The sequence below is a fragment of the Sorex fumeus genome, unplaced genomic scaffold (genome assembly GCF_029834395.1).
Source record: "Sorex fumeus unplaced genomic scaffold, SorFum_2.1 ptg000051l, whole genome shotgun sequence".
NCBI classification, from domain to species: domain Eukaryota; kingdom Metazoa; phylum Chordata; class Mammalia; order Eulipotyphla; family Soricidae; genus Sorex; species Sorex fumeus.
This window is the reverse complement of record NW_026606108.1, coordinates 35,045,837-35,071,043: the sequence shown is the minus strand read 5'-3', so window position 1 is coordinate 35,071,043 and position 25,207 is coordinate 35,045,837.

Below are 25,207 nucleotides of genomic sequence, written 5' to 3'. Positions count from 1 at the left end.
TAATGAAGACCCAACTCAGAATCACCGTGGCCCTCTCCAAGTGTCTGTCCACAAGATTCCCTAGACAATTAAGGTATTATATTATGGTATCAGGAGAACAAAAGTCAGCCAGGCAGCTGCACCTCCCACAGAACTAAGGAAAACCTTTCCTTGACAATTTGGTTGGCATGTGCCCTCAGCGTGGGGATTAGCTACTTCACAGGACTGGTAATGGGATACACTGGCCTCTGACATCCTAGTCCCACTTGGGGAGGCTGTGTTATGTCAGAAAACTTGGAGAAATCCATGGGGACCCAAAGGGATAACTCCGTCTCCCCTCCTCACTATTCTAAGCACATCACCTCTTGGGACAGATGGCGCTGGCCAAGTCTGGAGTTTTTCAGATAATAAGTCTGCTGACTTGCTCTGATCTCTGAGCCTGAATAGAAAGAGGGATGGGGAAAGGGCAGCGGCCCAAGATACAGTCACACAGGAGCCTAGATCTCAATGACCCCTTAGAGCTGAGCAGCAGGGGTGCTCCTGAGCGCCCTCAGATTCACTCACTTTGCTGTCCTTTCAGTAATTAGCCTAGGCAGGCACCTTCTTCCCAGGGCTGCAGGATACAGTCAATGGCCATTCTGCTTTGTTTGACCTAAACCTGCCCCAGAAGTGAGGGGTTTCCACACTTCACCCAAATCTTTTCCATCAACCCCTGGTGGGACAGACACACACAAAGACCCAGTTCAAAGTCCTATCCCCAGGATCTACAAAGGGGTAGACACGGGCTACATGGAGGCTGTGAACCAGAGGAGCTCATCAAATACTAGTTCCACTCCTTATGAGCTGGTGACCAGAGGCAAGTTACTTAAGTTATCACAGCCCCAACCTAAAAGGTGATTGAGAGAATTCATAGATAACTGCCTCCACACAGAAAGTAAGCATCAGCAGACAGTCACTACTTCTTATTCTCATCATCTTGCCCTTAATGTCCACAGAAGGAAACTAGCAAAAAACCCATGTCCACCTACCTGAATTATTAGCACATTTATTTGGCATTATAAAGCCAAACTTGGAGCATGTTATTTACCAACACAAGACGCTGGAGCATTCTGTGAATGTTGACAAGTTTTCTTGCTTCACTCTCATAACCTATAAAACAGAAATAATAGCGACTTTGTCTCAAAGAACTTTTTTAAAAATCTAGATGAGATTTCAAGTAGATTAGATAGCTCTTTGTGTGATACATAATAAACAAAGCACATGAGGGCTAATAATAAGAACACTAATTTCATGTTACAGCTAACAATCCAAAAACTCATTTTATTTTCAGCAATCAGGCCCAGCAGCACTGGTGTAGGGGCACAGGGGATGGATGCCAGGATTGAACTTTGGGCTACATAAGTGCCAGGCATGTGCTCCAGCTCTGAGATATCTCCTCAGCCCCCCACTCCCCGCCATCCCACAATACACTTTCAAAAACTTTTAAATTTGGGGAAAACAACTTAGACTTTATAGTCTTTTTTTTTCCTTTTTGGGTCACACCCGGCGATGCTCGGGGGTTACTCCTGGCTCATGCACTCAGGAATTGCTCCTGGCGGTGCTCAGGGGACCATATGGGGTACTGGGAATTGAACCTGTGTCGGCCATGTTGGCTGCGTGCAAGGCAAACGCCCTACCCGCTGTGCTATCGCTACAGCCCCTAGACTTTATAGTTTTACCTTGGCTCCAACAAATAGTTCAATTTATTGGAAATTACATTATGGCAGGGAAGGGTGAGGGGACATACCCAGGGCTTATTCCTGGTTCTGCACTCAGGAATCACTCCTTGAAGTGCTTGGCAGACTATATGCAGTGCTGGAGCAAGGCAAACACCCTGCCCATTGTACTATCTCTCCCTGCCTTTGGATTCTGAGATCCCTAGAAAACCTGAGAAATACTGCTAGCTTTTCCCTGGGAAAATATGCACAAACAGTATCTCCAGATTGCTGGACTCCCCGAGAGTTATCCATATGACTCTCTGGACTCTGAGTCATTCCTTCCTTAGCCGGTCCCAGAAAGGGGCATTCAGAGGCTGCTTGAACTCCTTCCGCAACAAGCAGCATCTGACAACTCAGAAAGCAGCGCCCTCTGCGGTTGGAAAAATGCAAGTGCTACAAAGTTTTGAGATTCTTTTCCACGTCCAGAACACTACGACAAGCTCCCTGAGTTCCATCCGTGGATCAAAATCAAAGTAGCACAGCACCTTTATTAGATGTCAGCCCTGGACCCTTTGAGAGATGCTCCCCAATCCTCCCACATGGCTGTGGCTCATTTCCTTCGCTCAGACATTGTACTTTGTCCCCCTCCTCCCCCCTCCCCCCCCTCAAGCTTCTGCTGCTGGTCTCAGTAGCCTTATCACTTCCCTGAGGTAGGCAACTCAACTGAAGCCGGACCTCTCCATAAAAGAGCAGCTTGAGGCCACACCTGCACCTGTGCCAAGCATGACTTTGATCTTCCAAACTTATGCCCACTGCTCTATACTTGTCCAATTACCTTTAGACTCCCCGAAGTTTTCCTTGTCACTTGAAAACCTTGAGGAGTGTGTGGAATTCACATTCTATCACCCGGAGTGTTCATTCTGCCCATCAGCTTTGAGACTTCCTCTGATCCATACGGGATAAGGAAGCAATGAGACCTCAGCATCCCTTGGGTGTCAGGTCTATCAGAGAAGTCCTCGTTCAGTTTTCACACCATACTACGGAGCAGACATCCGCACTTAACCTATCATCCATGCTCATAAACAAGAAAACTGAGTTTGACAGAGATTCACCTGCACATGAAGCCACCTGGGAACCGAAGAGTTAAGCCAGCGTTTCAGCCCTGAGCCACATCATGCCACCACCTGCTCTGCCTTTCACCTCAAATGCTCTTTTTCTAGAGAAGTGGCTGTTTCTCACAATAAGAAATAGTTTTGGTCTCTGAATTTCTATCCCTTCGCTAGTGCCTGTCCTGGGAAAGGTGTTGAGTGACTAATGGATAAAAGGGGTACAAGGAAGGGGGTCACTGAGGAGAGAGTGTGCTGAGAGGAAAATTGTTGGAGTTGAGCGAGTCCCAAAGTTTTGGGTCTTCTGAGTGACATGAGTCAGAAAGAGAGGGACAGACATAGAAGGACTGCACCCATTTGTGGAGTATAAAACAACATAGCATGAAGCTGACACCTAAGGGTAGTAGATACATGGGACAGGAGATTGCTCCATAGCTGGAAGCCTGCCTCATGAGCAAAGGGGAGAAGGCATCCGGAATAGAGAAGGGATCACTAAGAAAATGATGGCTTGAGGAATTGGTCAGAATGGGAAATGTGTGCTGAAAGTAGATGATGGACCAAACATGATAACCTCTCAGGGTCTGTATTGCAAACTATAATGCCCAAAAGTAGAGAGAGAGTATGGGGAATATTGTCTGCCATGGAGGCAGCGGGAGGGTGGGAAAGGGGGGGGTATACCAAGGACATTGGTGGTGGAGAATGTGCACTGGTGGAGGGATCGGTGTTTGATCATTGTGTGATTGTAACTCAAACATGAAAGCTTGTAACTGTCTCACGGTGATTCAATAAAAAAATTTTTTGAAAGTTTGGGGTCTTCTTTTAGACCACCAACTCTACCTTAGGATACATAAGCTTGTTCCACTAATTGAAAGTAGAATTGAGACCTTTTACAACCCAAGAAACTCATAAAGCAAAGAGCAATTGTTGTTCATTCACATGGGACCTTTCTTTTTAGCATTCCCAAACCCCAAATGGCACAAATAGCAAGGTACTAAATCACACCAAGGAGCACATACATGCTAAAGGCCTGGGGGGAAGGATGTGCAGCTGGCCAAGGGAGTTCTCAGGGAAGACGCCTGCGGTGCCACTCTGAGGGGTTGCTGCCGCCCTGGAACAGCTGCTGTCCCCTGTGCCGACCCTAAGCACTGCCTGCTCTTTCCCTTCTGTCCTTCTTTTAAAAGTGTTTAAATTTTGTAAAGTAGTTCACAGTATTTGATTATATTTAATATTTAAACACCAATCCCACCACCATTACACCTTCCCACCACCATATTTCAGGTGTTTCCATCCCGAACCCCAATCCCTGCCCAAAATCAGAACCTAAATAATATAATGTTTCCCTCTAAGTTTGGTTGCCTCCTACTTTGAATCCCATCAAATGTGATGCGGTACTCTTGGAGTATGGGTAGGGTGTGTCCTATGAAGTGTCGTGCAGTCCAAGAAAAGGTTCACTCGTGGTTGAGGCTCAGCCCAAGCATGTAGAGAACGGCCGTGAGCAGAGCGGCAGTTGAGTTCTGGAGAGTTTCGGCTGCTGGGGCTGGGTCTTTTGAGGGTGGTCCAGCAGTATGGTTATGACCTCACTTCTGTTTCAAAAGTGAATTCCAGGGTCTGGGTTAGCTACCATAGCAGACACTGCCTACAAGTGCCAAGTTTGACCCCAATTTTGACCCCTGCCACAACCACACATGGCCAAGTACATACCTACAACACTGCCTCTTGCCATCTGAGTGGGATGTCCAGCGCACCAGCGCCAAATGTAAAATCCTCATTAAGTACCACAACCCAACTGTTCCCAAACATCACGACTCACGGACAGGCCCCACAACCAATTGTTTGCAACTCAGTCACCCCCACCACAAAAGATGCGAGGAGGAGGGCAGGGGAAACCATTTTCCTAAAATGCAGTTCTCTACCAATTTCTGTTAGTTTAAGCAGGGAGTTATGAAGGTCTTTTATAAGAGTGAAATAGTATAACACAAACTTTTGAGAAGCAGGGGATACCCATTTTATTAAACCCACATGACCAAAAGGTTATCTATGTCCCCAGCCCCCAGCACCATGCTGGCCTGGCCCTAAGATTAATTTAACCAAGTAAATGGGAAGCCATCTCAGAAGGGTGTCCCTGCATCCTTCCATAACCCTGTACCCAAAATCCAGCAACAGGCTGTTCCCCCCCTCCCCACTGATCCCCAGTTGAAGTTACCCATAACTGACCAACCCCCTTCGCATAGAGGGCTATGAGCTGGGAAGGAGAAGTTTCAGAAAGCTTCTGGCTTGAGGTTTTCAGGTTTTCTGAAGAGACAACCAAATTCCTGACTATCTCAAAAACTCCTTTTTGTAAAACAATCTTGAGTGAACTCAGAACTTAAATACTAAGGAAATGGGTTGTGGAGCAAACACTTCTACCGGTATCAAACTACCATCTGGGTATTAAACCAAGTCTATACACGCAGTGCCAGGGCTCCAAGAATACTCCACTCTTGCCTGTTCCTTTTCCCCCACAGACTGTAATTCTTCCAATACCCATAAAACATTGGTTCCATGAAACAGCTCCATGAAAAAGATGGAGAAAGCAGTCTGGTCCAGGGCCCACGCGAAGGAGAAAGATCGAAAGCGCCATCTTGTGGTCACCTCACAACTTCTCTGCAGCTGGGTCACCTGAGTTTGTCGCCTTTGGGAGAAGGCGACCTGGGGGCTCCCAGGGACCTGCTTCACCATTCCCATCTTAATCACTGATCATTAAAAAAAAAAAAAGTAGAACTTCTCTCGTTACAAAATCTATTCCTCAAAGCCAAGTAGGAAGTTTTAACACGTAGCAAGCAAAAACCGAGCTCTGAAATCCAGGCTGTTTGGGGCTGATTCCTGGCTTTGCCTCTAACATTGGTAAGATCACAGCGCCACCTGGAAACGTGATGCATCCAGGACCGTATGGGAATAAGAACAGAATCTAGCTCATAAGGCTGTCAGAGAGACTGGGTCAGTTGTGCCCATGAATTCTTGCAGGGGGCTTCATCCACATTAAATGTATTATTTTTTTCTCTTTCTTAAAAAATATTTTGAAATCTCCCTTGATTTCAGAAGTGGTAAAGCATAAGGGAGGGCAGGGAGGTAGCTGAAAGGGCAGAAAGCATACTCACATATCCAGCACTACATGATTCTCTGCACACCAGGACAGGGGGAACCCCAAGCTGAGCTGGGAATAGCACCCACAAACCATGAGGTGTGGCCAAAACACCCTCCTCCAAAACACAAGGATGAAAGAAAAAAACACCATGGGCCTCAGCTCTCACTACTCTGCGAGTACAAGCCTCTGGTCCACCTTGTGTTAAATCCCTGGAGTCACACCACATCATCCTCAGCTGACCCATGACTGCAGGGAGAAATTGCAATGGCCAACTAGGCTCCTCTGGGGCCCAAAGAAAGAATCCAGACGTCACTGCTGCCATCGGAGCTGGGGTGAGGGGCAAAGGGTGGCTCAAGCTCCAGAGACCCATCATTGCTCTAGTGTCCCCCACAGTCATTGAGGATGGTTAATAAGTGGCTTCTGATAACTGAAGGTGGGCAGAAGTGGCCACGAAGTGGAGAGCAGGAGAGGGCTGGACAGCACAGATAGATGCAGGAAGGAGAGGAAACCAGGCACGGGGTGCAAAGGATGATTCAAGATTCTCGAATTCTTTGAGAAGGTATCTCAATCCCGCTCCCATCTCAAAAGTTACAAGGCTACAGTGCTATCCTTCTCAGGTTAAGTGCTTTTATGTTAATCAGTCTGCTTCACCCTAAAACCACCACTTACTACTGTAGCCTTCTTCAAGAAGGCTGCTCCTTCCTCAAATTATCATTCCAGTATTCCACATCCCACATTTTCCCTAAGAACCTCTTTAATTCCCAGACTATAAATCCTGAGGTCCAGTCATACCTGACTCCCACAGCAGGGAACAGGCATCTCTGAGTCAGGATGATCAATTAGAGACCAGCACCCTGCCCCTCTGTCCTCTGTCCTTGGCATAAACACCTGGCCCAAGAAAGCCAATTCACAAATTTTACTAGGTAGAAGCTGCCGAAAGGGGCTTCTAGTTGAGCAGAAGAATGTGGACTCAGGCACTGAAAGTCATCTTTGGGTTCCTTTAAAGCAAAGTCAATGAGTAGGGCACTTGTCTTCATATAGCTGACCCAGATTTAATCCCTAGCACCACATATGGTCCCCTGAGGCCCACTAGGAGAAATTCTGAGCACAGAGCCAGGAGTTATCCCTTAACACCACCAGTGTGGCCCAAAAGCAGAAAGAAGAAGGAGGAGGAGGAGGGCGAAAAAGAGGAAGAAGAAAAAGAAGAGGAAGAAGAAGAGGATGAAGAAGAGGAGGAAGAGGAGGAGGAAGAGAAGGAGGAAGAGGAAGAAGAGGAAGCAGCAACAGCAGCAATTCCTTTGTATAATTTTCTGGGTGTCTTCTACTGCCAAAGTTTTCTTGCAGTCTATGTGAAAATATAGAAATACCTTTAGCAATTGCTGAATAAATAATTTAAGCCAATAACTTCATTTCTATGAGTCTATCCTAAGAGAATTCCAAGTGATAGAATTAAAACCTGTATGGAGAAGCTCATTGCAACATTATTTACTATAGGTAAAAATAAATTTAAAAATAAAAGCAAATTCAAAAGTTTAAGTGTTAAGGTGTTACTTGTATTTCATTTCATTGAGGCCAACTATGATATGTAAGCTACAGAAATATTAATTCAAACATTTGTTGAACGCCAATAATTTACTGAATTCTCATGACCAATTTCTTTTACCTTCCAGGTGTCATTTAGTGGAAAAATTTATATGATAGGTAATTTGGGGCTGGAGCAATAGTACAGTGGATAAAGTGCTTGACTTGCATGCAACTGACCCAGGTTTGATCCCCAGCATTCCTTATGGGCCCCTAAGTCCCTCCAGAAGTGATTTCTGAGTACAGAGCCAAGGGTAATGCCTGAGTATCACCGAGCGTGTGGCCCACAAAACAAAAAAACCTTTAAACTACAAAAAAAGGTAATTTTTAACAAACTATTTTATAGGTGAGTAATCTAATTTCTAGGCTTATAACTTTAATCTCTTTGGTGAATTTATAACTTCTTCGTAAAAGTGGCAGACGGGAGTTTGAACTCTGAAGTCCATGTTTGAAGTCCACACACAGGCCTGCTATGACAACTATGAATCTGAGAGGGGCTGAGAAGACTGACTGAGCTACCACTGAGCTAGGAGCGCCCGCCTTTGTGGCCACTTCCACGTACATGTATGTGTCCTTTCCAGTTATTCAGCTTCTGCAATGTAGTTTGTTGCTGTGGTCTACACTGACCCTTACAAGGTAGGGGGAGAATACAGGGGAATTTAGTTCCAAATGCTGAGCCTCTTGCTCAAGGTCAAGGCCACATTTGAAACAAGCAAGTGAACACAAGACACAATGGAGACGTGTGCATGCAGAGTAGAGGAGGTGGAGCTGGGCATGGTCAGGGGGCTCAGACATCTGGGCAGGGAGATGTCTGTGTGGACAAGAGTGGGAGAGACGCCTGTACTGTCGCGCCTAGAGTGGGGAGAATGAATCACTGCTGTTCTGCTTTCTTACTCTGGGATAGCATCTCCCTGGATGGTATCAGCCTCATTCGAATCACAGACTTCAAACCAGGCATCATTCTCCTGCTTCACAGACGAGGACATCTGGCACGTACATGGTACTCCCAGGCTACAATATGGACCAGAGTTCCTTTCTGCTCCTGTTGCAACCTAGGCTTCTCCTAGCTGGCCTTCTCCACACCTGGACGGGAGGGAGTCTGTGGCATGTTTCCAAACACTGGACACAGGGGGGCCAGGGTGGAGTACCCCCACATGGCTTTGGGGCAGCTGACGTTCCAAATGGCAGTGGCACAGCTGGTGGGAGACAGCAGTTCCACTAATTGTCCCCCTTTGTGGTGTTCAGTTAAGAACTCAGAAGAAACCGATCTTTGTGTCTTTTCATGGTTAAAATTCTACATGGAACAGAAGCCTCCAAGTTGCCACCAAACCCGTCTTTGTTGGGTTTCTAGGCAGTAAGGACGCTGCATCTCAACACTTAGCACTCCGAGAGAAAGGGGCTCGGTTATTCAAAGGGAAACTCAACAAGAGCCTTTTTCTCCCAAGGCCTTGCAATTTTGGACCCATTTTAATCCCCGGAAGAAATGCTGGATCCCTTTTCTCTGCCACACCGCACCATTGTTTCTGCGAGGGCAGAGACCGTTGGGGGAAGGCTAACCTTAGTAGTTGGGCACTCTCCCTTTCCTGCCATCCTGGTAGCTTGGCTTTCCAAACCTTAGATTTTTTTAAAAAAAGAACAATGCTTCAGAAATATATGTGTGTATAAATATATGTGTGTGTGATATATACACATACATATATTGTTTGGTGCCACACTTAACAGTACTCAGGGATTATTCCACTGGATCTGTGCTCAGTGGTCACTCCTGGTGGTGATCAGGAGAATAGGTGGTGCCAGAGATCCAACTGGGTTGGCCACATGCAAGGCCCTTAGCCTTCAACTCCTTGCTATCTCTCTGACTGGATACATTGCTCTGTGCTCAGAGTAACCCCTGGTAATGCTCAGGGAAACATGTGATGCCAGGGCTCACAACCAGGGCTCTTGTATGCAAAGCACGCACAAGCCCTTTCAGCTATCTTTCTGGCCCAACAATGAAATATTTTTCATTAATGGACTGTAAACCTTAGGAAAAATTTTCACCTGTAGAAAAAGTAAGCAGAGAGCACAGAAAGTTCCTTTGTCTTGGTCAATCCCATACCTACACATTTACTGTTGTTAGAATCTCACACTGGCTACAATGGATGAGCTGATACTGGCACTGTTATTTGTTAAAGTCCATAGTTAATCTTACCTGCTTCTTCCTGCTGAAGTCTGTTGGTGTCCTGGAATCCCTCCCACACTGCCCTGTGTTTAGATGTCCTGTCTTCTTAGACTATGCTACTGTCCTGGGTTTCTTGGGGGCTTGTGATTTTGATAATTTTCAAAAGTATTGGTCATGTGTTATGTAGGATGCCAGTAATAGGCATTTTGTATCACAGAATTCTGCCAAACTTCCAGTAGAATAGGGAACCACTGCCACTGTTGGGTTCCAGGCTGCCTCAAGCTGGGTTTCTATGTGCAATTGGTTGATTGACTGGAGCAATAAAGAAGAGGGAGTCTAGGGGCCAGGGGATAGCTGACAGACCTATAGCGCCTGCTTAGCATGCATGAGATCCTGCATTTGATCCCTGCACTGCATGTCCCCCACCAGCACCACTGGATGTAGCCCTGGTGATCCCCTAGCACCAGCCCCACTCAGTGAGGTTGAATATTACTGGGAGTGGCCCAGGCACCCTGATAACTAATTGAGAAACTCCCTCACCCCCACAAAAAAGAGTGTGTCATCCTGTCTGGGGAAAGAGATCAGAGGATGTTTATTTGCTTGGGCGAATCAACAACAAGCCTCTGAAAGAAAAGGAGTGCTTCCCAGCTCAACATCACAGACAAGTCTCAAGCCTTTGGAGGTTATCCTCATCAGAGGCCCAGGGTTCTGGGAGATCTGGGCTGCAGGGGATTGGGTCATAAAGGCTTTTGCCTGGAGTGCTACAGCTTTGGTTTGACTCCTGGTTCTGTAGCTGCGACCCTGGTGGTTCTCTGGAAACTTGGGGTTTCACGTTCCCCATCTGCATAGTAGGAGTAAGCATTCATCTCTGTGAAAGTTGAGGATTTGATGAAATAAAGAATATGTAACATTCTTCAGGCAGGGCCCAGCCCATTTTAGCAGCTTTATAAATGACAGAGTTGATGACAACATGATGCTGATGGTGACAGTGACAACAGTGAAGGTGGTAATGACTGGCTCAGAGGAAGATTGGGTTTACAGAAGCCAAGAGTATTTTTTATAATTGAATCACCTTGAGATACAGTTATAAAGTTTTCATGTTTGAGTTTCAGTCATACAATGATCAAACACACATCCCTCCACCAGTACACATTTTCTACCACCAATGTCCCAAGTATCCCCCCCTCATCCTAGCCTTCCCCCTTCTTCTCCCATACTCTCTCTATTTCTGGACATTATGGTTTTCAATATAGATACTACTGAGAAGCTATCACGTTTAGTCCTTTATCTACTTTCATCACACATCTCCCATCCCAAGCAATCCCTCCAACCATCACTGACTTAGTGATCCCTTCTCTATTCCAGCTGCCTTCTCCCCAGATCATGAGGCAGGTTTCCAACTATGGAGCGATCTTCCTTGTCCCTTGTGTCTACTGTCCTTGGGTGTCAGTCTCATATTTATGTTATTTTTTATTCCACAAATGAGTTCAGTCATTCTATGTCTGTCCCTCTCTTTCTGACTCATTTTACTTAGCATGATACTCTCCACGACCATCCACTTATAAGCAAATTTCATGACTTCATCTTTCCTAACATCTGCATAATATTCCATTGTGTAGATAAACCAAAGTTTCTTTTAACAAGTCGTCTGTTCTCAGACACTCAGGGTGTTTTGCAGATTCGAAGCCAGGAGTCTTTGCCTTGAGGAATGGCTTCTTCATGGATCTACAACAGTCCTTTTCCTACCTAAGGGAGGGTTTGGGGAGAACCCAAATGCCAAAACCTGCCTCTAACTTCTCACTCAATGCCAATGTCCTCTTCTAGGACAAGCACACAAGAGCCAAAGCCTCTATTGAGAAACCTGCCTGGCACCTAATTTTGGAAGAATGTGCTTGAAGCCTGTCTATGAAACTACAATGCAGCTGTTTCATTGTATTTAGAAACCTGAAGCTTAGTACATAGAGACATATAGATATGTGCTTACAAAATATATTTTTACAAATAAAATAATATTCAGGGAGTATATTTATATAAGTTTTTTTAAAACAAAATATATCACATACATAGGGAATAGTCTCAGAATACCACTGGGTGTGGCCCCCAAACAAACAAAGCACAGATATATACATTTGTTAAGACTTTTAAAATATGGTTGAATAATTCATAAAAATACAATTTCAGATTAAAAAATGAATGGCCCATTTCCAGTCAATATCAAGAAATGCGTATTCCCCTCGGTGACTAAACTACCATTCATGGAGATGTCAACAAATCACTGCCTTAGCGCAGAGAAAATGCTAGTAGGAATCATTGATGGGGACGAAATCAGTGAACTAGGGGCCCCAAAGTTCCTGACCATTGTCTTAGGAACTCTTAGTTTGATCAGTGTGGCCCTTCTCTGCCTTTCTCTCTCTGTCTTCCAAGTCACATCCAGGAAAATGTCACTTCAAAATCAGTAACTCTTAAAGGTATTGTCACTCTACAGGACATAGTTTTATCTTAAAGTCTTTCTGTTAATAAGAAGGTCTTTAACACAGCTCCCTCCCTCATGAGCCTCTAGCAGCAGGAAGAAGCACTGAGTAGTGGTATACACTCCCTGCAAGAAAAATTACATGTCTCTTATGAGTGGCAGCCTCCCCTCCATCTTTCAGCTGGGTTGGTTTTAATAGAGCTGTATATGAAACACAGAGGATGGCGAAGAAAAACATTTCATGCACCACTGATGGAAAGTTGGTTCAATCTGTGTGGAGGTTAATTTCTCAACAATTATCAAAAGTTTAAATGCACCTCTCCTTGCCTCAGGAATTCTAAGAACCTGTCCTATAATTATGCATGCACATGTGAAACAAAACTTATAGTCACTATAAAGCTGTAAACACAAAAATGGTAGCTTGAAATCAACTATGGCAGAAGAATTTATACCACAGACCCCAGGAAACCCCAGGGTAAATTTGAGGCCAGAGAGATAGTATAGCAGGTTGGGCACTTGCCCAGGTTCTATCCCAAACACCCCATATGGTCCCCAGGGCCCCAACAGGAATAATCCCTGAGCTCAGAGCCAGGAGTAAGCCCTGAGCACCACTGGGTGTGGCCCAAAATTTAAAAAAATGGGGGGAGGGCCGGCTGGAGCCATAGCACAGCAGTAGGGCACTTGCCTTGCACTTGACCAACCTGGCAAACCTGAGTTCGATTCCTCTTCCCCTCTCGGAGAGCCTCCCATTGTTCATCGATTTGCTCAAGCAGGCCCAGTAACGTCTCCATTGTGAGACTTGTTGTTACTGTGTTTGGCATATCGAATACATCATGGGTAGCTTGCCAGTCTTTGCTGTGCGGGTGAGATACTCTCAGTAGCTTGCCGGGCTCTACAAGAGGGACAGAGGAATCGAACTCGGGTTGGCCGGGTCTAGCAGTTGCAAGGCAATGGCCCTACCACTGTGCTATGTAAATATATCTGTTCTCTAGAATAATGCACAAGTAGTCAGTCTCAATGGATACTTCCTGGGAAGAAGGCTGGGGTCAGCAGCAGGAAATACTGGTTTATTAGCCTCCCTTTCATACTATTTGACTTTTACTTCCTGTATATTATAACTGTTTTAAAGGGAAAAAATTAATAATAATGCTTTCCTCCCATTACCCATTTGGTATGTCTTCTAGTGCACAGCTCTTTGGAGAGACAAAAACTGGAAGTCATCAGACATGATTTAGGGAGCATCAGATGCTGAATCATTTGGTACAACAGCCCACAGAACAAGGCAGCACCGTGTTGTGGACAGTGTGTACTTGGACGATGGACTCTGCCCCCGATTGGCTCCAGGAACATTCACTCCTCAGAACTCTAGTTTTCTGTCCTGCTCACAAAGGAACCAGCTGAGAGGGAAAGTAAGGCGGGGCCGGCTTAGGTGTCCAGGAGCAGAAATTTCAACACAGAGCTGCGATGTTCATGGGGGATCAAAGAAGGATGATCCTTGTGGCACTTTTCTTTCCAAGTCTTCTGTACCCGGTTTCCAAGCTTCTTGTCAGTCAGAAAGGGCTGACTGGACAAACAGGTGCCTTTGAGAGGCAGTCTTTACCCCGTGGCTGTTCAGAATAGTTCCTTGGAGGTGACATTGAGGCTGAAATGTTTGAGACTCGTAGCACAGAGGCTGGCCCACCACATGCACTCCTGCTCCCTCATACCTGTGCTCTGCTCAGCCTACAAAAGAAGAGGTGTCCATCAGCCCAGGCAACTCCCTCTCGGGTCCCACCCAGGACTAGGGCTGCACACCTAGAAGGCCCCTGAGACGGCCCCACTGCTCAGAAGAGACACTGTAAGACTCTTTCTGCCAGTGTTTCCCAAAGTGAATGATGTCTAGTACATCAGTAATGACCTCAGGTGCAATTAGGGATACTTCTTATTTGTTCTCTTAAAGAACATAGATTTTCAAGGGAGCACCAGTAAATTTTTTTCTGAAAAAGGGGGTGCAGTCAACCAAATAATTGTGGGAACCTTTGTAAGACACATTCCTTGCATGCAGTCAACCAAGGTTTCAGGTACAGCCCAGAGGCCCCCTACCCAGCACCAGTGGGTGCAGCCCAGAAAGTCCCTGAGTGCCATTAGGGTGGCCCAGGTGACACCTAGCAGCACAGGGCCCAAGTTGCACTTCATGCTCAGGCTCTGAATCACCAACCCAGTTGGCTGAGAATTTCCAGGCCAAATAAGCCTTTTGGGAAACCATACTGTTTTGGGAAACCATAAAGAAAGTTTTAGAACCTCTACTAGATAATAGCCACATTCACCTGCTGAGGCACTCAAGAGGACAAATGCCCAAACAGAACACTAGAGCACCTCCTTAATATGTGATACTTGTAAGATGGGTCAAATTTTTGTTACAGGACTCAGAAAATTTGAGCAGACTCTTAGAAATAACAATTTGTAGGCCTCTTCCTGTTCGTCCCCAACACGGCATCCGGCTTTCTCCTCCCCCAGGTTGTACCCCCCACACACACCCGTAGGTACCCGTAGGGGGCATTACCTCTTCAGAAGTGGGCGTGGTCTCTGAGATCAGTGGTGGTGGAGAATGGGCACTGGTGGAGGGATGGGACTCATCATTGTATAACTGAAACCCAAGCACAAAAATTTGTAAGGCCACAACTGTACCTCGTGGTGTTTCACTAATAAAAATTTTTAAAATAAATAAATAAATAAAAAGAATGAGAAAAAGAGACACAGAGTGGCTCTTAGATTCAGAGACAGAACCCAACATTCTGCTGCCTACAAGAAACACATCTGAACAATCAGAACAAACACAGACTCAAAATCAAAGGATGGAAAACAACCCTGCAAGCAAACAACCTCCTCAAAAAAGCTGGAGTGGCCTTACTAGTATTGGACAACACAGAGTTCAGGTTGAAAAAAATTAGAAAGGACAGTGAAGGTCATTTTTTATTAATCAAGGGATATGTACAGCAGGAAGAAATCACACTCCTAAACGTATACATACCCAATGAGGGACCAGCCAAATACCAACAACAACTGCTAACAGACCTTAAGAAGAACATTACAAGCAACACAATAGTAGTTGGGAGACTTCAACACCGCCTTATCACTCCTGGATAGATCAAGAAGATTAAAACTCAACAAGGAAATAATGGCTCTGAAGGAAAAAATAGAAGACAGAGAATTAATAGATCTATACAGGACTCTATACCCCACCCCCCAAAAAAAGAATACACATTCTTTTCCAGTGCACATAGAACATTTTCCAGAATAGACCATGCACTGGGCCACAAACATACCTCAACAGAATCAGGAAGATAGACATTGTATCAACTATCTTCTCAGACCACGATGCACTGAAGATAGAAGTTAATTATGTACAGGTGCAGAAAACCAAATCAAACACCTGGAAATTAAACAACTCAATGTTGAACAATGAGTGGGTCAGGAAACAAATCAAGGAAAAATCAAAAAATACCTGGAAAAAAATGAGAATGAAGACATGAACTACCAGAACCTATGGGACGCAGCTAAAGCCATGTTAAAGGGAAAATTTATAGCTCTTGCAAGCATTTCTCAGTAAGGAAGAAAGGGCCCACATAAACAACTTGACTTCACAGCACAAGATCTTAGAAAAGGACCAACAAAAGGAACCCAAACCAGATAGAAGGAAAGAGCAGAAAACTTAGAGCAGAAATCAACGACATGGAGGGGCTGGAGTGATAGCACAGCGGGTAGGGAGTTTGCCTTGCACGTGGCCCGACCCGGGTTCGATTTCCAGCATCTAATATGGTCCCCAAGCACCACCAAGAGTAATTCCTGAGTGCATGAACCAGGAGTAACCCCTGTGCATCGCTGGGTGTGACCCAAAAAGCAAAAAAAAAAAAAAATCAATGACATGGAAACCCAAAAAAACAATTCGAAAGATCGATGAAAACAAGAGCTGGTTCTTCAAGAAAATAAACAAGATAGATAAAACACTAGCAAGACTCACAAAGAAAGAGAGGGAGAGAACCCTAATAAATCGAATCAGAAATGAGAAAGGGGATATCACAACAGAAACCAAAGACATTCAAAAGATAATCAGAAACAACTTTGAAAGTCTGTTTGCCACAAAACAAGAGAACCTAGAAGAAATGGATAAATTCCTGGATTCCTATAATCTCCCAAGACTGAACCAAGAAGATCTAGAATACCTAAATAGTTCTACTAATATCAAGGAAATTGAAACTGTAATCAAAAGTCTCCCCAAAAACAAAAGCCCAGGTCCAGAAGGATTCACTAGCAATTTTTTCCAAACATTTAAAGATGACTTGTTGCCAGTTCTTCTCAAGCTTTTCCAGAAAATTGAAGAAACAGAAACTCTCCCAAACAATTTCTATGAAGCTCATGTCTCTCTAATACCAAAAGGAAACAAAGACACCACAAGAAAAGAAAACTACAGGCCGATATCCCTGATGAACACGGATGCGAAGATTCTCAACAAAATACTAGCAAATAGAGTTCAACAATTCATCCAAAAGATCATACACCATGACCAAGTGGGATTCATCCAATAGATGCAAGAATGGTTTAACATTCAGAAATCAATCAACACAATCCATCATATCAACAAAAGAAAAGATAAAAAAACATATGATCATATCAATAGATGCAGAGAGGCATTTGACAAGATCCAGCACCCGTTTATGATGAGAACACTCGCCAAAATGGGTATAGAAGGGACTTTCCTCAATATAGTTAAAGCCATCTACCACAAGCCTATGACAAGCATCATCCTCACTGGGAAAAAACTAAGAGCCTTCCCTATAAGATCAGGAACGAGACAAGGATGCCCACTCTCTCCACTACTGTTAATATAGTACTGGAAGTTCTTGCAATAGTGGTCAGGCAAGAAAAAGATATTAAGGGAATTCAGGTAGGAAAGTAAGAAATCAATCTCTAACTATTCAAAGATGATATGATACCCTAAAACCTCTACCAACAAACTCCTAGAAACAATAGACTTGTATAGTAAAGTTGCAGGCTATAAAATCAATACCCAAAAGTTCATGGCTTTCCTATATGCAAACAGTGAGAGAGAAGAAAGTGACATTAAAAAAAAATCTCGATCACAATTGTGGCACAGAAAATCAAGTACCTAGGAATCAGCTCAACTAAGGAAGTAAAAGGCATGTACAAAGAAAACTACAAAACGCCACTTCAGGAAATAAAAGAGGACATGAGGAAATGAAAAAATATCCCCTGCTCACGGATTGGGAGAATTAACATTGTCAAAATGGCAATACTCTCCAAAGCATTATACAAATTCAATGTGATCCCTATAACGATACCCATGACATTCTTCAAAGAAATGGAGCAAACACTCCTGAAATGTATATGGAATAATAAGCACCCATGAATAGCTAAAGCAATTCTGGAGCGATAGCACAGTGGTAGGGCATTTGCCTTGCACGCAGCAACATGCCCGACCTGAGTTCGATTCCTCCGCCCCTCAAGGAGAGCCCGGCAAGCTACCGAGAGTATCTCGCCCGCACGGCAGAGCCTGGCAAGCTCCCGTGACGTATTCGATATGCCAGACACAGTAACAACAAAGTCTCCAATGGAGACGTTACTGTGCCCGCTCGAGCAAATCGATGATCAACGGGAGGGCCTTTACTTTACTTTACTTTAACCTCAAAATCTACTACAAAGCAGTAAAAATTAAAACATCATGATACTGGAACAAAGACAGAGCCGCAGACCAATGGAACAGGGTTGAATATACTGGCATCTCCCCCCAAACATATGATCATCTAATCCTTGATAAGGGAGCAAGAAATGTGAAGTGGAGCAAGGAAAGCCTCTTTAACATATTGTACTGGCAAAACTGGACAGCTACATGCAAAAAATGGGCTTAGATCTCTACCTAACACCATGTACAAAAGTAAGATCAAAATGGATTAAAGATCTCAACATCAGACCGTAATCTATAAGGTACATTGAAGACAAGGTTGGCAAAACCCTCCACGACATTGAAGCTAACGGTATCTTCAAAGATGACACACCACTGGCCATGCAAATGAAAACAGAGATAGATAAATGGGACTATCTTAAAACAAGAAGCTTAAAAAAGAAAGTGTGAGCAAAAGGAAATGCCCTGCCACAGAGGCAGGGGGGATGGGGGGGATGGGGTGGGGAGTGGGAGGACTACTGTGATCATTGGTGGTGAAGAATGGGCACTGGTGGAGGGATGGGTACTCGATCATTGTATAACTGAATCCCAAGCATGAAAGTTTGGAAGTCTACAACTGTACCTCATGGTGTTTCACTAATAAAAAAAAAAAGAAACTATCTCAAAAAAAAAAAGAAACTATCTCAAAAGAAACCGTGAACAAAATACAAAGACAGTCTACAGAAAGGGAAAGTATATTGGCCCAATACCCATCCAACAAGGGTTGATATCAAGGATATACAAAGTACTGGTTGAACTTCACAGGTGAAAATATCCAACCCCATCAAAATATGGGGCAACAAAGTGAACAGAAACTTTCTCAAAGAAGAAATCGAATGGCAAAAAGGCACCTGAGAAAATGCTCTACATCACTAATCACAGGGAGATGCAGATCAAAACAACAGTGAGATATCATCTCACACCACAGAGACTGGCCCACATCCAAAAGAACAAAAGCAACCGGTGTTGGCACCGATGTGGCAAGAAAGGGACCCTCCTTCACTGCTGGTGGGAATGCCGACTGGTTCAGCCCTTTTGAAAAACAGTATGAACGAATCCTGAAAAATTAGAAATTGAGCTCCCATTTGACCCAGCAATGCCACTCCTGGGAATATATCCTGGAGAAACAAAAAAGTACAGTCGAAATTTTGACATCTGCACTTTTGTGTTCATTGCTGCACTGTTCACAATGGCCAAAATTTGGAAAAAACCCGAGTGCCTGAGAACAGATGATTGGTTAAAGAAACTTTGGTACATCTACACAGTGGAATAATATGCGGCTATTAGAAAAGATGAGGTCATGAAATTTACGTACAAATGGTTCTACATGGAAAGTATCATGCTAAGTGAAATGAGCCAGAAAGAGAGGGACAGACATAGAAAGACTGCATTCATCTGGGGAATATAAAGTAACAGAATGGGAGTCGAACACCCAAGAATAGTTGAGATAAGTACTAGGAGGTCTGCTATGGCTTGGAAGCCAGCAGCACATGCTGGGGTGAAAGGCAGCTCAGATCGATAAGGGAATACTAAGTAAAGAATGTTTGGAGGACTCGCTCAGGATGCAAGATGTGTGCTGAAAGTAGACTACAGACCAATCACGATGGCCACCCAATACCTCTATTGCAAACTACAACACCCTAAAGGAAAGTGTGAGCAAAAGGAAATGCCCTGCCACAGAGGCAGGGGGGATGGGGGGGATGGGGTGGGGAGTGGGAGGACTACTGTGATCATTGGTGGTGAAGAATGGGCACTGGTGGAGGGATGGGTACACGATCATTGTATAACTGAATCCCAAGCATGAAAGTTTGGAAGTCTACAACTGTACCTCATGGTGTTTCACTAATAAAAAAAAAAAAAAGAAAAACAAGAAATAACAACTTGTAGTATAAAAAGGGGATTGAGAAAGAGAAGCAAATTCAAAGTTTTGTGATTCCTGCCTTCTCTCCAGCCTGTCCTTTTAAACTATAAACCTATGGAATTGATGAGTTCATTCAAATTTGAACAGTAGCACCTCCCGGAAGCAAAAACAGGCCCAAATGACTATCCTGCCCTGAAAGGCTCCCAGCTACCTTAGGAGCCCCCCTAAGTATAAGGCATGCTTATGCTTAGAGCAGCAATACACACACACACACACACACACGTCAATTATCTGCCAGTGCACTGGAGGAGAGGAGCATCCCAGTGAACTTGCTTCAGCACCTGCCACCTAGGAGCCAGAGATGCTCCTGGTATAGTCAGACCTGGGCAGGGCCTCATCCACCCACCTCTAAATGACTCAGATGAAGAGACTGAGGTCAATAAATAAGAAAGGGCTCAGTCTCAACATGCAGGCTGCCTCTGGTTGGGGCTCAGAGAAAGCATCTCAAAAGTGAAGGATTTCATGTTCATCTGAGCACACTGGCCCAGTAACTGGAATAGTTGCAGGAGTGCAGGTGTACCAGAAGGCCTCCTGCAGGTCAGCTTACTCAACTCTTTTTTCTCAAAAATGGGTAAACTGAGTCCACAAAGGGAGAAAAGCTTAATTATTAGGACCCTGGGCAAGGAAAAAGAAAAGCAATTAACTAAAATATAAAAAGAAAATGACTGCGGCTGGAGACCATAGCACAGCAAGTACGGCTTTTGCCTTGCACACAGCCAACCCGGATTCAATTCCCACCATCCCATATGATCCCCCAAGCACCGTCAGGAATAATGCTTGAGTGCAGAGCCAGGAATAACCTCTGAGCATCACCAGATGTGACCCAAAAAAAAAGCAAGCAGCACTCTTTACAATAGCCAGAAACTGGAAGAAACCTGAATGCCCAAGAACAGATGACTGGTTAAAGAAACTTTGATACATCTACACAATGGAGTACTATGTAGCTGTTAGAAAAGATGAAGTTATGAAATTTACATACAAGTGGTACAATATGGAAAGTATCATGCTAAGCGAAATGAGTCAGAAAGAGAGGGATAGACATAGAAAGATTGCATTCATCTGGGGAATATAAAGTAACAAAATATGAGATTAATACCCAAGAATAGCTGAGATCAGCACCAGGAGCATTACTCCATAACTTAGAGGCCAGCCGGGTATCCTAGAGGAAAGGGCAGTTCAGATAGAGAAGGGAGAACCAAATAAAGGGTGTTTGGAGGATCCTCCCAGGAGGGGAGTTGCATGTCGAAAGTAGACTATGGACTGAACATGTTTGCCACTCAATGCCTCTTTTGCAGACCACAACACCCAAAAGGAGAGAGAGAACACAGGGGATTGCCCTGCCACAGAGGCAGGGGGGGATGGGGAGATGGGGGTGGGGGGGATATTATCCATGGTGGTGGAAAATGGGCACTGGTGGAGGGATGGGTATCTGATCATTGTATAATCGAAACCCAAGCACAAAAAATTGTAAATCTACAACTGTACCTCATGGTGTTTCACTAATAAAAAAAAAAGCAAGCAAGCAAGCAAGCAAGCAAGCAAGGAAGCCAGCAAGCCAGCAAGCCAGCCAGCGAGCGAGAGGAAGGAAGGAAGGAAGGAAGGAAGGAAGGAAGGAAGGAAGGAAGGAAGGAAGGAAGGAAGGAAGGAAGGAAATGACTGCATCCTTACTGTGAATCTTGATATCAAATGGTATCAAATGATTTTTAAAAATACCAATGAACAATCTTCCAACCATCTCTTTAGAAAGAAGTTACCTTTTTCATACAAAGTTTCCAATTATGTAGGAAAGCACTCATAAAGGTCTCTTTTAGGGGCCAGAGAACTCATACAGGGAATAAGGTGTGAGGGAATAAGGTATGTGCCTTGCATGAGGCCCACCCCAGTTTGATCTTTGGTATTCCATATTTCCCTGAGCATCACTGGGTGAAGACCTGGAGACCCCAGCACTGCTGGACCCACGCAGCAGCTCATCCTCGGGGACCCTCACACTAAATCACTCAGTGGTCTGGTTGGTTAAGAATCACCAGGAGTGTCCCCTGGGTCTCCTGAGCACTAGTAGGGAGACACACCCCCTAGCCCCCCCCCATTTAAAGGATTTAAGTGTCTCAGTATTCAGATTATAGAACTCTGAGTGGTTCGTGACAAATAGGTAATCAACTTTGGATACAAGGAAGCAAGACTGGGGCTAGGGGTGGGGCTAGGGGGTGGGGGGAAGGGGGGCATTGAACTTCAATGAAATCAGATGCCATTTAAATTGTGACTTATTTATAGTCTCCTGTTTGGATACCACTAACTTGAATATGGGATATACCTTAATTTAAAGTTAAAAAAATTGTTTGCAAGATACTTTGTCCCCCTCCCATTTTCATCTCCCACCCACATACTCGCGTAAATACTGTGGAAATAGTTCCTGGGCATGTTCCAGGGTTCCCTTAAGCTTAGACAAGAAAACTGGATGTTTCTTTTCTCTTCCGACTTCTCTTTACATTAGTTATGTCATACTGTGTTTATGCATCACTTAATGACAAGGTTATATCTGAACAACATGTCACTGTCATTGTGCACACCAAGTGGACCTCCCCACATCCAGACGCTCCAGCCTCCACATGGTTGGGTTGTCTGCAGGCAGCACTATCATGTCTGTGCTCTATCTGGACCAGAATGTTGTTCTGAAGTGCATGGCTGCCAGCACATCATCCTACATCTAACAGCAAGGCTGTGGGTCTTGGTATTACTTTTGTTCTCATCTTTAACTTCTATTTCCAACTTCGACACTTTTATTTGGGTGTCAGTACATAAAGAGTTTGTTCAGTTTGTCTTACTGCTACCTGGAATTCTCTTGGATGAACGCAATCTACTTTACCACTCCGCTATGGATGGATACCCAAGTTGTTTTCTCCCTATACAAAGCATTGCTGCAGTATAAGGCACACACCACTTCACAGTTATGCAGAAATTCTAAGTCGCTTCCCCAAGTCCTTGCCCACTCTGGTTTTGCCTCTTTGATGAGACTGCTCCAAGCAAGACAGCACATCTTCTTCCACATGCCTCTGTGCTTCACTTTCTGAGATGTCCTGGAGCCTCCAGGAAGGGCTGGGGAAAAGCAGCCTCGTCGTCCAGTCCAGCGCTGAACCTCCAATTCCTCCTGAATTCCCCCCAATAATTCCCCCCTCAGCCTTGCCCCACTCTCTTACACACCCTGCACAGTACAAGTCCAGTGGGTGACCAAGAAATCGCTTCAAGCGAATGACAAGGAGCCACGCCTTGTGTTGTAACGCAACCATCACCCTTTTCACCAATAGGTGGCACTGCTTTTCACCTTTAGAGGGTGAAGGTGATGTGCAGAAAGCTGTTTCAGAAGAAACAACTCTGGTTTGTTAGTTTGTCTGTGGACCACAGCCAATGATGCCCAGGGTTACTCCTGGCTCTATACTCAGGTATTACTCCTGGCAAAGGGGACTATATGGGATGCCCAGGATCGAACCTCAGCACTGCAAGGTAATGTACTATATTGCTCCAGTTCCCTAAGAATAAATAACTCTGGCCAGAGAAATGTCACAGCAGGCAGGGTGCTTGCCATACACATGGCTAAACAGGATTTGGTCCCCAGCCCCACCAGGAGTGATCCCTGAGCACAGAGCCATGAATAAGCCCTGAGCACTTGCCAAGTATGGAAGAAGAGGAGGAAAAGGAGGAAGGGGAAGAGGTGAAGAGGGAGGAGGAGGTGGAGGAGGAGGAGGAGGAGGAGGAGGAGGAGGAGGAGGTGGAGGAGGAGGAGGAGGAGGAGAAGGAAAGAAAAAGGAAGAAAAAACAAAAAAGAAAAGGAAGAAGAAAAATAAGAAGGAGGAGAGGAAGAAGAAAGAAGAAGAAAAAGAAGAAGAAGGAAGAGGAGGAGGAGGAGGAGGAGGAAAGAAAAAGGAAGAAATAACAAAAAAGAAAAGGAAGAAGAAAAATAAGAAGGAGGAGAGGAAAAAGAGGAGGAGGGGAAGAAGGAGGGAGAGGAGGAGGAGGAGGAGGGGAGGAGGAGGAGGAGGGGAGGAGGAGGAGGAGGGGAGGAGGAGGAGGAGGGGAGGAGGAGGAGGAGGGGAGGAGGAGGAGGAGGGGAGGAGGAGGAGGAGGGGAGGAGGAGGAGGAGGAGGAGAATTATTTTTTTAAAAAACTATTACAGCTAGGATATCACTTTAATGATGATTTTTCATCCACATGATTGCCAACACATCTCTACATGATGCTCATGCATCCTCCCTTCTCTGTCCTATTCTGCATAACCAATATGGCAGTTGGTGCTGGCTCCCTGGACACTGGGAAACAGAGTGAATGGTCTAGTGATTATGAAGCTAGGCTCTTGCATGAGACAAAGCCCAAGTCCACTACTGACTGACCGAGTACTCTATAGCAAGAGACTCCACTCATCTGAGTTTCTGTTGATCCCTCAGTCTGACACAGAAATAATATTCACTGCATGGAGTTGATGGGAAGACTGAATCCGGTGTCAAACTAGCACAGATGAGGTACACAGTTAGCACTCAAAAATTGTTCCTATTCATGTTATTACATTATATTTCACCTGCAAAAGTGGCCTGCAATTCATCACTGAAGGCTTTCCTAATGCATACACTCTGCCCATCCAACAGCCCTTCATATTGTCCTTCACCACACGCTTGCTCCTGCTCCAGGGTCTGCTCCTGCTGGGGCCCCTGCTGGAATGCTAGCCCTCTAGGTCTCTCTTTGGCTGGCTCTTTCTCACCCTTCAAGTCTCAACTTCCAGGTCATCTCCTTACAGTTCTTCCCCGCCACCTCAACTGGGATAGGTTTCTCTGTTTTCCCCATAGTAGCACCTTGTGTATTCAGCACTAGTTATCACCACTGTCATCTTAGGGGCTTATTCATTTTCAACAGAGGCCTCTTTTCCTGTTGGAATGTAAATGCCAGAAAGGTAGCCCCACTGGGTTTCCCAGGTTACTTAACACTGCAGAAGGATTCCTCCCGCCCCCAGTTCCCCCTAGACACACACACACACACACACACACACACACACACACACACACACACACACACAGAGGAGAAGCACTCCATTAATTAAGCTGGGTGAATGAGAGCTCAAAAACAATTGTGTCCATTTCCGTGCACTGAAAGGCAGAATACTGCCCCCTTGTGGAATTTTCGAGTCAAAGAAATTGGAAAAGTGTGCACAGATTAGGTGGGCTGAGTAACATAATGGAGATGCCTAGAGAGGCCAGAGAAATCCTCCTCTGAGAAGGAGACGGTGCCGGGAATGCTGCAGGCAGAAGGAATAACCAGTTCAAAGTCCCGAGGAAAGTGAAAGACACCAAGTGGGGATCGTGGTGCTGTGACTGGCAATGCTGGTAGACAGGACTGGGGAAAAGGGAACTGGCGAGGAGACACCACCCAGGGCAGCAGGGAGCAGGTGACATGGGGCCTTTTTACC